Source organism: Saccostrea cucullata, unplaced genomic scaffold (assembly GCF_032062105.1).
Source record: "Saccostrea cucullata isolate Sc308-1 unplaced genomic scaffold, CSIRO_AGI_Scuc_v1 ctg6446, whole genome shotgun sequence".
NCBI classification, from domain to species: Eukaryota; Metazoa; Mollusca; class Bivalvia; order Ostreida; family Ostreidae; genus Saccostrea; species Saccostrea cuccullata.
In genome coordinates this window covers 23683-35229 of record NW_026928763.1, presented here as the reverse complement: position 1 = coordinate 35229, position 11547 = coordinate 23683, and the positions used below count along the sequence as shown (strand labels likewise).

General features: G+C 34.1%; 2 long non-coding RNA genes across 2 annotated transcripts; both read right to left on the bottom strand.

The window, feature by feature from the left end:
- Positions 1–4781: 4781 nt before the first annotated feature.
- Positions 4782–11541, bottom strand: LOC134278668 (uncharacterized). Its single transcript, XR_009994490.1, has 3 exons — positions 11350–11541; positions 5517–5570; positions 4782–4826 (listed from the first exon to the last, which is right to left on the bottom strand). It is a non-coding gene; the product is annotated as an uncharacterized LOC134278668 (long non-coding RNA).
- LOC134278667 (uncharacterized) lies at positions 8847–11062 on the bottom strand. The gene is made up of 3 exons (XR_009994489.1): positions 10931–11062; positions 9966–10068; positions 8847–9167 (listed from the first exon to the last, which is right to left on the bottom strand). It is a non-coding gene; the product is annotated as an uncharacterized LOC134278667 (long non-coding RNA).
- Positions 11542–11547: the final 6 nt, after the last annotated feature.

Here is an 11547-nt window from a genome sequence, read left to right as displayed (position 1 = left end):
CAATTTTTTTTACAAGTCAGGAAATCTCCAAGGTCAAAAGGTCAAAGTTATTGGTATCCAATAAATGATCCTGCCACAAAGTACACATGTGAAGTATTGAAGCTCTAGCCCTAACCGTTTAAAAATTTAATTGGTTACATTTTTTTAAAAAGTAAGTCAAACTCTGAGGTCAAGGTCAAAGGTCTAGGTATCAAATGATAGGTTTTGTCACAAGGATTAAAAAACTAAAGTATGAAACCAATAGCTTTTACCATTTAATATATTTTGTCAAGGTTTGTTTTTTTAAAGCAGGTCAAACTCCAAGGTCAAAGTCAAAGCTCTTGGTATCCAGTAAAGGGTCTTCTCATAAAGATTACATGTGTGAAGTATGAAAGCTCTACCCCTTGCAATTCAAAAGTTATTTCCAATGTTAAAGTTTTTTACGAAGTTTTGGGGGTATATAGTATTTGTCGTGTCCGTCTGTCTGTTTGTCCGCAAAAACTTTAACCTTGCCCATAACTTTGATTTGGTAGAGCCATAACTTTCATATTTCACGTGTATTTCTTGTGACAAAACCTTTCTTTGGGTACCACCAAATGTGACCTTTTGACCTTGGAGTTTGACCCACTTTTACATGAAAATTTTTAACTTTTACTTTGGCCATATTTTTTTAACAGTAGATACGAGGGTTGTTCGAAAAGTTCGTGGACGATGTCAATCTCCGTTATATTACTCACTAGAAATTTAAACTCAGCACTACATAATATGTAAAAATATTTGTTTTGTTGGTGTGTGAAGTTTCATACCATTCGATTCAAGAGAAATTAATTAACTTCATTTTAAAATCAACATGTTTTGTACCCGCGGAGCACACTTAACGACAATGTAACGTCAAAACATAGAGTCAAGAATTTCTAAAAAAAAAACAAAAAAAAAAAAAAAAAAACACACTATCCCTACACATTTCACACAGAATAATCCAATATCCACTCATTGAATCCTTGTTCTAATACTTGAAATTTATTTTTTAAGAATTGCTCTCGTTGTATAATTTTCTTTGTTAAGGTTTTAATTTATTTTATTACTTAACTCTGCTTTCACAGGATACGCAACTCTGAAGCGCTGTGTCCTTCCTTGACGTTCCAACTTTTTCAAGTTTTTGTTCAGACTTTTACAGTTAAATCATAGCTTCACAGATTGTTCTCATCCGATACAGAGTCTCTGTCACACAAATATTGCCTGTACTATTTGTACACACATGCACAACTCGCTTGTGACATATTTTCTTGATTCCTCCAACATTTTTAGAGTTTATTCAGGGATTTTCCTGAGTAAAACACCAAATTGCATCGTTATCTGCTGCTCCGTGACGTTCTAAAACGTCATCGTTTTTGTCGTTTTCAATAAGGACTATTTATCTTCTCAAATTGATTTCTTTTCAACAAAGCAAAATATAAAGCCATTATTTGGTATACGAATCGGTGTAACAATTCTTAATTTAAATTTCTAGGTTGTTTTTCGTTTTGCTCCATTTTACAGAGAATACGACTACAGACATTAAATAGTGCATTGTCTGTAACTTACTAAGTTTGGACCTGCTCCGCGATCCGATTTTTGCATTTTTAAGATTTGGATAAGCTTTGAATAAATCGTAATATTTTGGAAAAAATTAATACGAATCATTTGGATTTATTGTAAAACTATTTCTACCAAATTTGGATAACATATGACGTCAAATAAAAAAGATATGAGAGTTGTCCACGAACTTTTCGAACAACCCTCGTACAAGGACATTTATACTTCAAATATGTATTTTTTGTCAAAAAACCTTTCATTGGATACCTGGAACCTTGACCCTTTGACCTTGTATATTTCCGTACCTGTGAAAAAAAAAACTTTAGCCTTGGCTATAACTTTTGAATGGTAAGGGACAGGGCTTTCATACCTCATATATGTACTCCTTGTGAGATCTTTCATTGGATACCAAGCATTTTGACCCTTTGACTTTAACCTTTAAGTTTGACCTACTTTAAAAAAGCAATCCTTGACCATAACTTTTAAAAGGTTAGGGCTGGTGCTTCCATACTTTACACATTTAATCCTTGTGACAAGACCTTTCATTGAAAACAAGAACTTTGACCTTGACCTTAAAGTTTGACCTACTTTCAAAAATTTTCAACCTTTGCTATAACTTCTGAATGGTTAGAGCTACGACTTCCATACTCTACATAAGTATCCTATGTGGCAAGACCTTTCATTTGATAACAATTACCTTGACCTTTTGACCTTGGAGATATTTGAACTTATTGAAAGTACTTTTACATTGGACTACTTTCAAATTACACAATTGTTTTGCAGTGAGAATACCTTACTTTTGGTACCAATTAATTCAATTTGCATTTGAGAAAAGTTTAATCTTTGCGTTGTTTTCATTAGTATGTAAATCTCCAAGGTCAAAAGGTCAAATTTGGTGGTTTCCAACGAAAGATCTTAATACAAAGAATACATATGTGAAATATGAAAGTCATAGCTCCACTAATAAAATCAAAAGGTATGGGCAAGGTTAAAGCTTTTGCAGATAAACAGACAGACAGATGGACATGGCAAAAACTATACAGCAAAACTCCGCTATAACGAAGTCACAGGGACCTATGAAATTACTTCGCTATATCCGTAATTCGTTATAATCATACAAGAAATTCATTAAATTTATATAGCTGGGGATCCAAGATGACTCCGCTTTATCCGTAAATTTGCAATATCCGTGTTCGTACTAAGCGAGTTTTGCTGTATACCCTCCAAACTTCATTTATGGGAGCATAAAAGTATAAGCACAAAACAAGACTAAGTTATTAATTTATTATATTGTTTCTGGCATTATTTTTTTTTTTAGTTCACACAAGAGAGAAATGAAATATCTCTAAATTCCAGTCTTATCAGTGTCCTGTTTGTGTGGGATTTTTACCTGCCATTACATATGTACATATTCTGCATTGTTAATCTTGAAATGCCTAAAAAAATTGACTATGCTCTCTCAAATAAGATAAACCGTCAAGTCAAAAGCTTATAGGCTTAGTGTTGCAGAACTAATAGTACAGAATTAAGTGATAGCAAAAGGTCTAACAGTCTATAAATCCATCTGAATATAATCAATTCTTTCTCCCTCTTCAGATCCTTTTCTCTCCAACAAACTTTTTTTGTGGGTTATGACATCATTCATAGGAAGAACTGAAATATAAAAAATCATTATACCACCAGATTCATGATGAATCAAATAACACATAACTAGAGGCCCATGGGCCACAATGCTCACCTAGGTCAATTGGTTCTAGTGTTCCACAGAATTTTAAAAAAATGTTCCTATTTTCAATGAAAAATGACCCAATATTGTGGCTTCACCTTGGCATAAACATTTGTAATGAGGCTTACTTAATCTTAATAACATGTCCTACTGTCCTTCCATCACACTTTGAACTTCATATGCTGATACATATATTTTATTTATAAGAGTTTCTTATTTCTGACCTTGACATTAATTTTTGTTAAATTATGTAAAGTTTGGTTTCAAGAGTTGTTTCAGATATTTTTATCGAACCTTATATATATGCAGATAGTGCCAGATACATACTGATGGAATCTATTCAATTTCATAATCATTATTTTATTTGACCTTTCAGAGTTGTGGAAAACTGTCGGTCATGCCGGCAAAACCGGCTTAAAATTCGTATGACCGGTACAAATTCTATCGATGTCGGTCCAAATGACCGTCTCCTTTTTTGGTTAAAAGTTTTGTTGTTTTTTTTTTTTGTTTTGTGCATTTCCCATCTTATTTATCGTATCCTATATGCGATTACGTAATACCTTTTCTTTTTACGAGATCGAGGCTTTAAATGAAAACGAAACTAGCATTGTTCACGTGACCTTTTAAATGCACAACTGGGGCCGAGTTAGGTAGAAAACATATTAAAGAACAACTTCAGATAAAGACGAGCTTAATATAAAAAATTTCAACAGAAAGAATTAATCAAGCACAGGTGGAGAAGGCACTTAACCTAGTATTTCCGACTGTCCCGGATTTTTCGTTTTTTCTCCGTTCGTGTTGATATATTTATTATCAGATTATCGATGCAAAGAATGCTAGGTTAATATAATTCCAAAATGTATAAATGCTTTTAAAAATTGCTTTGACTGTGCTGAATTAGCATTGTCACCTGCAAAAAACGATGGTATAAATGTATCGATCTAGTATTGTTATGAATGCAGAATTAAAAGAAAACGGACGAGTACTTGGAAATGGAGACTGAATTTTGTTTTATTAACAACATGATTTATTAAATAGATTTGATATAAAATGAATAAATGTTATGCTTTTTTTCCATTTTGCAACTTAATTTCGGACCGACAAAAATCACTTCGGACCGGCTTATTTTGTTTTCTTGCCGGTCCGAATGACCGGCTATCTGAAAAAGTTTTCCACAACTCTGCCTTTCTTTTGACCTTGACCTTTCTTTAAATTAGTGAGTAAAGCTTAGTTTTAAAGAAACTATCCAAGAGACTTTGATTAATCTTCATATGCTTAAACTATAAACATTGATAAGAGCTATTAGTTGCATGAACATCCATCATGATATTTTAATAAAAATTTACATGCTACACATTTTGAATAGCATTTACAAACTGCAACAAAAAATCTGCCCCTGTGTTAAATAATTAATACTTTCTAATCATTACTGTCCTCTTTACCTTTGTCATCCACCATTTTTTGATGGAAAATCTTCTTTCTTTACAACACAGTTTTCTTTCTTTAAAATCTGCACTCCTGTAAAAGTCAAGACTCTTTGTTGCTCCTGAAATTAATTGTGCAAATAATTCTTTAAAAACTAGAGCATAATTTGTATTTCTCATGGTGACAGATGATCGAGTAAAAAATGTACAAATTCTCAAATTTAGAATTTATTATCTATATAACTCTTAAAAGCTGTGAATTTAAAATAAAAAACACCCAGAGGCATTAGATCCGCTCGCATACTTGCTACACTAATATCCAGTAACAACATCTCACAGAGGGTCAAGTCAGAGGTCAGATTCTATCATCCAATCAAATTGTCGCCTGCAAAATCATTGAATATTTGTTGAAAGGAATAAGTCTACAGTTGTTACGAATTTGACCTTAGATGTGACCCTCTATGTGATATTGCTAGATGTTAGAGTAGCAAGTATGTGAGCAGATCTAACATTTAACTTTAATTAGATTGACCCAGAGGTGAACATACTTACTATAAAATCACATATTTTCGTGTGTTCAAACTTTCATGGTTTGAGAAAAAATTTTGGATCCTGGGAATTTGATTTTGTGTCTGAAGAATTGTTGAGTAGTTTTATATGTAACACTTTACATTTCGTGGTGGACATGAATTTGTGGGTCTCTCCACACCTCAAAAACAACGAAAATTAAACCTCCACAAAAATTTGTGATTTAACAGTAAATATGCAATGTTCATATCCCTTTAAAATAAATGGAAAAGGTTGTCCTTTACCTGGAACTTTTTTTACCATCCCACAGCAGCTCTTTTCTTCAACTTGTGCATAATCTGCAACATAACAGTTATTTCATAAAAATTGTTTTCATCCAATCATAGAAAAAATCAGCCAATCAAGACAATTTATCAATAGTCAGACTTTTAACTTAGGCCTAAAATAAAATATTGTTTGTTTGCAGTTGCCGACCGACCCACTGAAAATGCACCAGACCCAAACTTTTTTTTAGCCATTTTGAAATATTTTTTTTTTCTCCAATTTTTCAGGATATTAAAACTGTTTCATTTTCAATTTTAATCTTCATCAATCTGACATTATACCAAGATAGAGTGCAGCTTATTCATGTATAGTAGGCCTGTGAAAAACTCTATTTTATGTTATCTAACAAAAATCTGGAAACAATTTTTTTTTTCAAAAAAAAAATATTGCCTACCTCCCTACCCAGACTAAAAATTATAGGTCGGCAACTGCAAACAAAAATTTTTTAAGCTTGGCCTTAATGCTTTTTGTTTGTTTTTATGTTGTTTAATGTCCCTCTCAAGAATTTTTCATTCATATGGAGACGCCACCATTTGCTGGTGGAGAGCTTTAAATTTATTCTATACTCAGCAATTATGGCCAAATTAGCCATTGAGCAGTGAGGGGCCTTTTTTGTGCCAGTACCTACTGTGATACAGGACCTCGGTTTATACCGTTTTATCTGAATGTAGTAGTCCTGGAAGTGCTAGCCACGGATTGCCCTGCTACCTCTGATCACATGGTATATGTCACGCACCTGCTGTGACGTGTTCCTATCATCGCACACTTTGTCTTTTACTGGGTGCAGAGTACAGACAAATCTTTTCAGCTCCATCAATATTGTGCATTCATTGTATATAGTAAATTGCATATGAAGGACTGGTCTCCATGTCCCACAATGGGAATCGAACCCACGACATAAGGATCAACTCTTAACTTTGCAACTGTAGAGCAAACAGTCTTATATGGGCAACTCAACTGACCCAAGTTGCAATGTAAATAACAATAGATCTCAATATGAATGACTTACTTCAGAGAAAATTCAAGTTAAAACTGTAAAGTACAAGCAGAGACGTATAAGAGAGGGACCGCTGACTCTTTCGGAGCACTCTAGATTTTTCATGACGTTTCAAAAATTCGAGTTCCGAATGGAAAATCATCTTCCGATTTTCGCAGCGCCCTCACCGGGAGGCATAGAAACTGTAAACAGTATGGCGTTTCATCATAAGAATGGGTAGAAAACATCGCTAAAACTTCAATTTTATGAAAAATTTCCTTGTGGCATTAATCGTAGGAGGATTAGATACTTTCGTTTGTATCATGTGTATGACGACAAAGAATTGAGAACAAATTTAAATACAGTAAATAGATGAAATCCATCTAACCCATGTCTCGAGTTGCATTTGTTCAGTCTGTCTTTTAAAAACTATAACAATAAAAATAGACTGTAAAATGTATTTTATAGTGTAGGATGAGACCAATTATGACGAGCTCATTTGTTTGTAATGTTGATTTTGCAGTTGCATGTATTAATTACTTGGTTTTCAATACATACATAGGTGTTACAGCTGTGTTGGGTTTCAGGTTGGTGTATGACAGTATGTTGTTTGTTTTTAGACTTTCATTAAATAATTATTTTTTAAAAACAGGCTGAAATTAATGTTTTTTTAGTGTATTATGTTGCTGTATAGAAAAATAAATCTATATCATTATGTTTTTGATTTTTTAACTACATATCTACATTATTTTGGCATTAAAAAACAAAACAAAATACAATTAAAAAATACACCATCCTGAAACCAGACTAATGTTGTAACATGTAACTAGTCCAGCAACTCATACATTGTAAAATTTACTGGTTTTTTAAACAATGTTTAAGTACTAGATTAGTGCTAATTTTTACATACAGTATTTAAAAAATTTAAAATATACACTACCCCATGATGCTTCCACATAAGTTTAATGCTTTCCTGACCCAGCCACAGGTGCTTGAGGACAGGACCACCCCCTCCCCTAATATAGACCCCCGGGCCTATTAGAATTTTTTCACATAAATTTAATATATATGGATGACACATTTGTGATATAATCTATCCTATCAATTCAGAAAATTTGCTTAAACCAACATTTTATGAAAAATTTCTAACCACTCTCTATAGTTGATTTTTATATATAGAATGTAGGGTAGATTTTATAGAACATTTGTTTTAGGTAATTTTTCGATTTGTTAACGTTGGTATAGATCTTATCACAAATATGTCAATGGAAAATTATTTATAAGAAAAAAGTTGAAAAAGCCCAGGGGTCTATATCGAAAGGGGGGGGGGGGGGAAGGGGGCCTGTCGTCAAGCACCTGTGGACCCAGTGGTTCCTGAGAAATTTTAAAGTTTTTTCCTATATATTTCCATGTAAAACTTGGATTCTAAATCATGGCCCCATTCTACCCCTGGGGTCATAAATTGAACAATTTAGAATCTACACTACCCCAAATGCTTTCACACAAGTTTTTCTGGCTGTGGTTCTTAAGAAAAAGAATTTTTCCTTTTATATTACATTCTATGTATAACTTGGCTTCCTTATTGTGACCCTGGCCTTATTACCTCCAGGGGTCATGATTAAATAATATAGAATTTGCACTACCTTAGGATGCTTCCGCATAGGTTTCAGGTTTTCTGGTCCAGTGGTTCTTCAACTTGAGAAGAAGATTTTTAAAGTTTTTTTTTCCTATATATTTCTATGTAAAACTTTCATTCCTTAGTGTGGCCCAGCCCAACTCGGGGGATCATGATTTGAAAAATTTAGAATCTACACTAATCCCAAGATGCTTCCACAGTTTTTACTTTCTGGCCCAGTGGTTCGAGAATTTTTTTCAAGACACCACCCTATTTTTGTCTCTGCTTGAATATCTCCCTTTGTAGGGAACTTGGCCCTTCATTTTAACAATTCAAACTCCCCTTCAACAAGGGATGCTTTGTACCAGTTTGTTTAAATTGACCCATAAGTACTTGAGAAGTCGAAATTGTGAAAATTTTAGTTGGACATACAACAGAAAAAATGTCATTAGAAAAGCTCACTTGAGCCTAAAAACTAGGTATTCAAAAAATACAAAAATATGCATTGGCTAAGTTTGATTTATTGTCATACATTTAGGCCTTGTACATGTACATGTAGTATATTTTAGTTTATACATGTATGCATCACATAGAAATTTGAAATGTTCATCACACATTTCTTTACTCAGAATTTACAGTCCAAGGAGTGGGAAAATGTTTGGAAAGAATATTCATTAATTAAATTCTTGGAGGTCTTAATTCTTTTTTTTTACAAATACCATGGAGAGAGATGGCTCAGAAAAAAACATAAAAGTTTCTGATATTATTTCTTATTCATTTGCAGTATTGTTGAAAAACCACACAACATGTCAATGTTTGTTTCAGTGCCGTTTTGAGAGTGGCTATATTTTATGCAGCAACACAATTTTAAGCTTTACAGATTACTGAACAAATATTTGTTGTCTTATTGTCTTATTCATCCTTAGATCTCACTTAAAACACCCTTATGAAGCAGGTCAAGGTCTTTTGGGAAAACAACTTCAGAATCTTGTAGAATCAATCAAGAGAGGTACTGTTACTCTGAAAATATGAAAAAGACAAAATCAATGAAGAAAAGAATTTAATAGCCCCATGAAATATACCTGTAAAACTTGGGATAATGATTGTTCATTATTTAGTATATTTAAAAAAAAAAACTAAAAAAGCAGTAAAAAAAAAGATCAACAATCCCCATGACACAAGGACACCGCAAGGCGGAGCATCCCCTCGCAAAGAACATAATAAGATTTTCACTCTATAAATCAAGGTAACACATGTACAATTGTACATGTATTCGATATTGATCCTGATGCAAATTTCAGGGGCGTAGCAACAGGGAGGGGGGGGCCTGGCCCCCCCACTTTTTTTCCCAACCTTACCTATACTATAGCAAATGTTAATTGAAAACCTGGCTGCCCCCCCCCCCCCTGTTTTAATGATGTACCGAAAATGAAGTATTAGAATTGGTACTGAAAGTAGTTGACACTGAGGAAAAAGTTTAACCACCAACCCCCCCCCCCCCCCACCCCCCCCCCCCCCCCCCCCCCCCCCCCCCCCCCCCCCCCCCCCCCCCCCCCCCCCCCCCCCACCCCCAACCAAATAGGATTTTCGGGTTTGGGCAACTTTCAACTTTTCTCCCTTTTTTTTTTTTTTTTTTTTGCTTGTCAATTTTTTCAGGTAAGTAAACGAAAATTTTCTCCGGCTGGCCCCCCCACTTTCAAAACCGATGCTACGCCACTGAATTTTGATGCAAATAACACATGTTTACAGTCATGAGAAGCAAAATGATACATTTTAAAAAAATTATTGTGATATAAATGAGTAAAAATTGCCACTTACTTAATAGATTTATGGTGGTCAGGATAAATTCACCCATATGCATTCTTCATTTCCTCTGCTTGCAATCTGTGTCTGTTGTTGAGAAGAGTGATTTCTGACATACCTGGAGATTACATGAACAAGTGTTCATCTTTACATGATGTAAAAATTTAACATCCTTATTCATCCTTATACATTCTTGGATATACAAAAAAGGTAAATAATACATCTCAATACTATGATCAAGTCTTTAAAATGTTGAGAAACTCTCAGGCCCCTTTTGTGGGAAGAATTTCAGTTTTTGGGACATCTCAGTTGAGCAAATAAAAAAAGGAAAAGAAAAACATATGAGTTTTAAATAATATTTATTTAAGGGAAACATTAAAGCAAAGGTAGTTTCTAATGTTCGAATAGCACATACAAGTATTATATTGATGGGGGGGGGGGGGGTGTCCAAAACATATACAGTTTACCCATTTACTGTTGAAAATGTACACTAAAAGTTACCCCCCCCCCCAACCGGCCCCTCCTAAATAAAATACTAGTAGTATTTTTCTACAGATTGTTCTGACAATTTACTTCCCTTTTTATTTGCTTGTCTTCAAGTTTTTTCCCCCAGATAACTTGTCCTACATAAAATTACATTTACATACCCCCCCCCCCCCCTTAAAACGAAACGTGCCTGTATAGTTGCTAATTTTTCCTCCTTGCTCACCGGTTCCTAAGGGCCTGAGTCTACAATGTTTATGAAGATAAAAGGAGCAACTTTTCAACAAGAGAACATTTTTATTCAGAATTAATAATGTTGTACATACCGACAACGACAAGATGTAAACATCATGATGCATGGTCTCATGTTATACGTGTTATCTTTTTAATTTCTCTTTATAGCTGCAAAAATACATCATAGATATCCACCTTATGTGAATTATTATTGACGTGCAGGCTATAAATAGTAAAATATACAATATATTAGCAATATTTACCCCAAAGTCTTCGATGAAAACACTGCAGCTAATACGACCGGAAGTCTTTCTATGCCTCCCGGTGAGGGCGCTGCGAAAACATGTAGATAATTTGGCGCGAAAATGAGTTAGCGGTCCCTCTCTTATATGTCTCTGGTACAAGCTATTAATAAACTTTAAAAAGTATATGTTAGTAAATATATACACTATATCATTCAACTTAACGCCACTTTATCTAGATTTGGAACATAAATTCACAATGCAATGGCATGCATTGATGCAATCTCCTATACAAAAGTACAGAGATAATTCGAACTAGTTCTTCCGAAGCTGTCGTTTAATAACAGCATACTGACAGATGATTTCTGAGACATTTCCTTTATCGAATGAATGGAATTCACTTCCTTGTACATTAATATAACAAAATCATCTTTACTTACCGGCAAACCGCCTGCCTTTCACTGGCGCCTTCCTCGGCACTGTTGATACTAGGGAAGCACATGGCCGTAAACCACATGATTGTCTTCGGCAGACAAACGTTTACTTTTTCAAGCGTCCAAATAATAATAATCTTTCCCAAAGAAAATCTGACAAGATTATAATTGTTCAGTACATCAAAATCACAGAAACGTTTGATT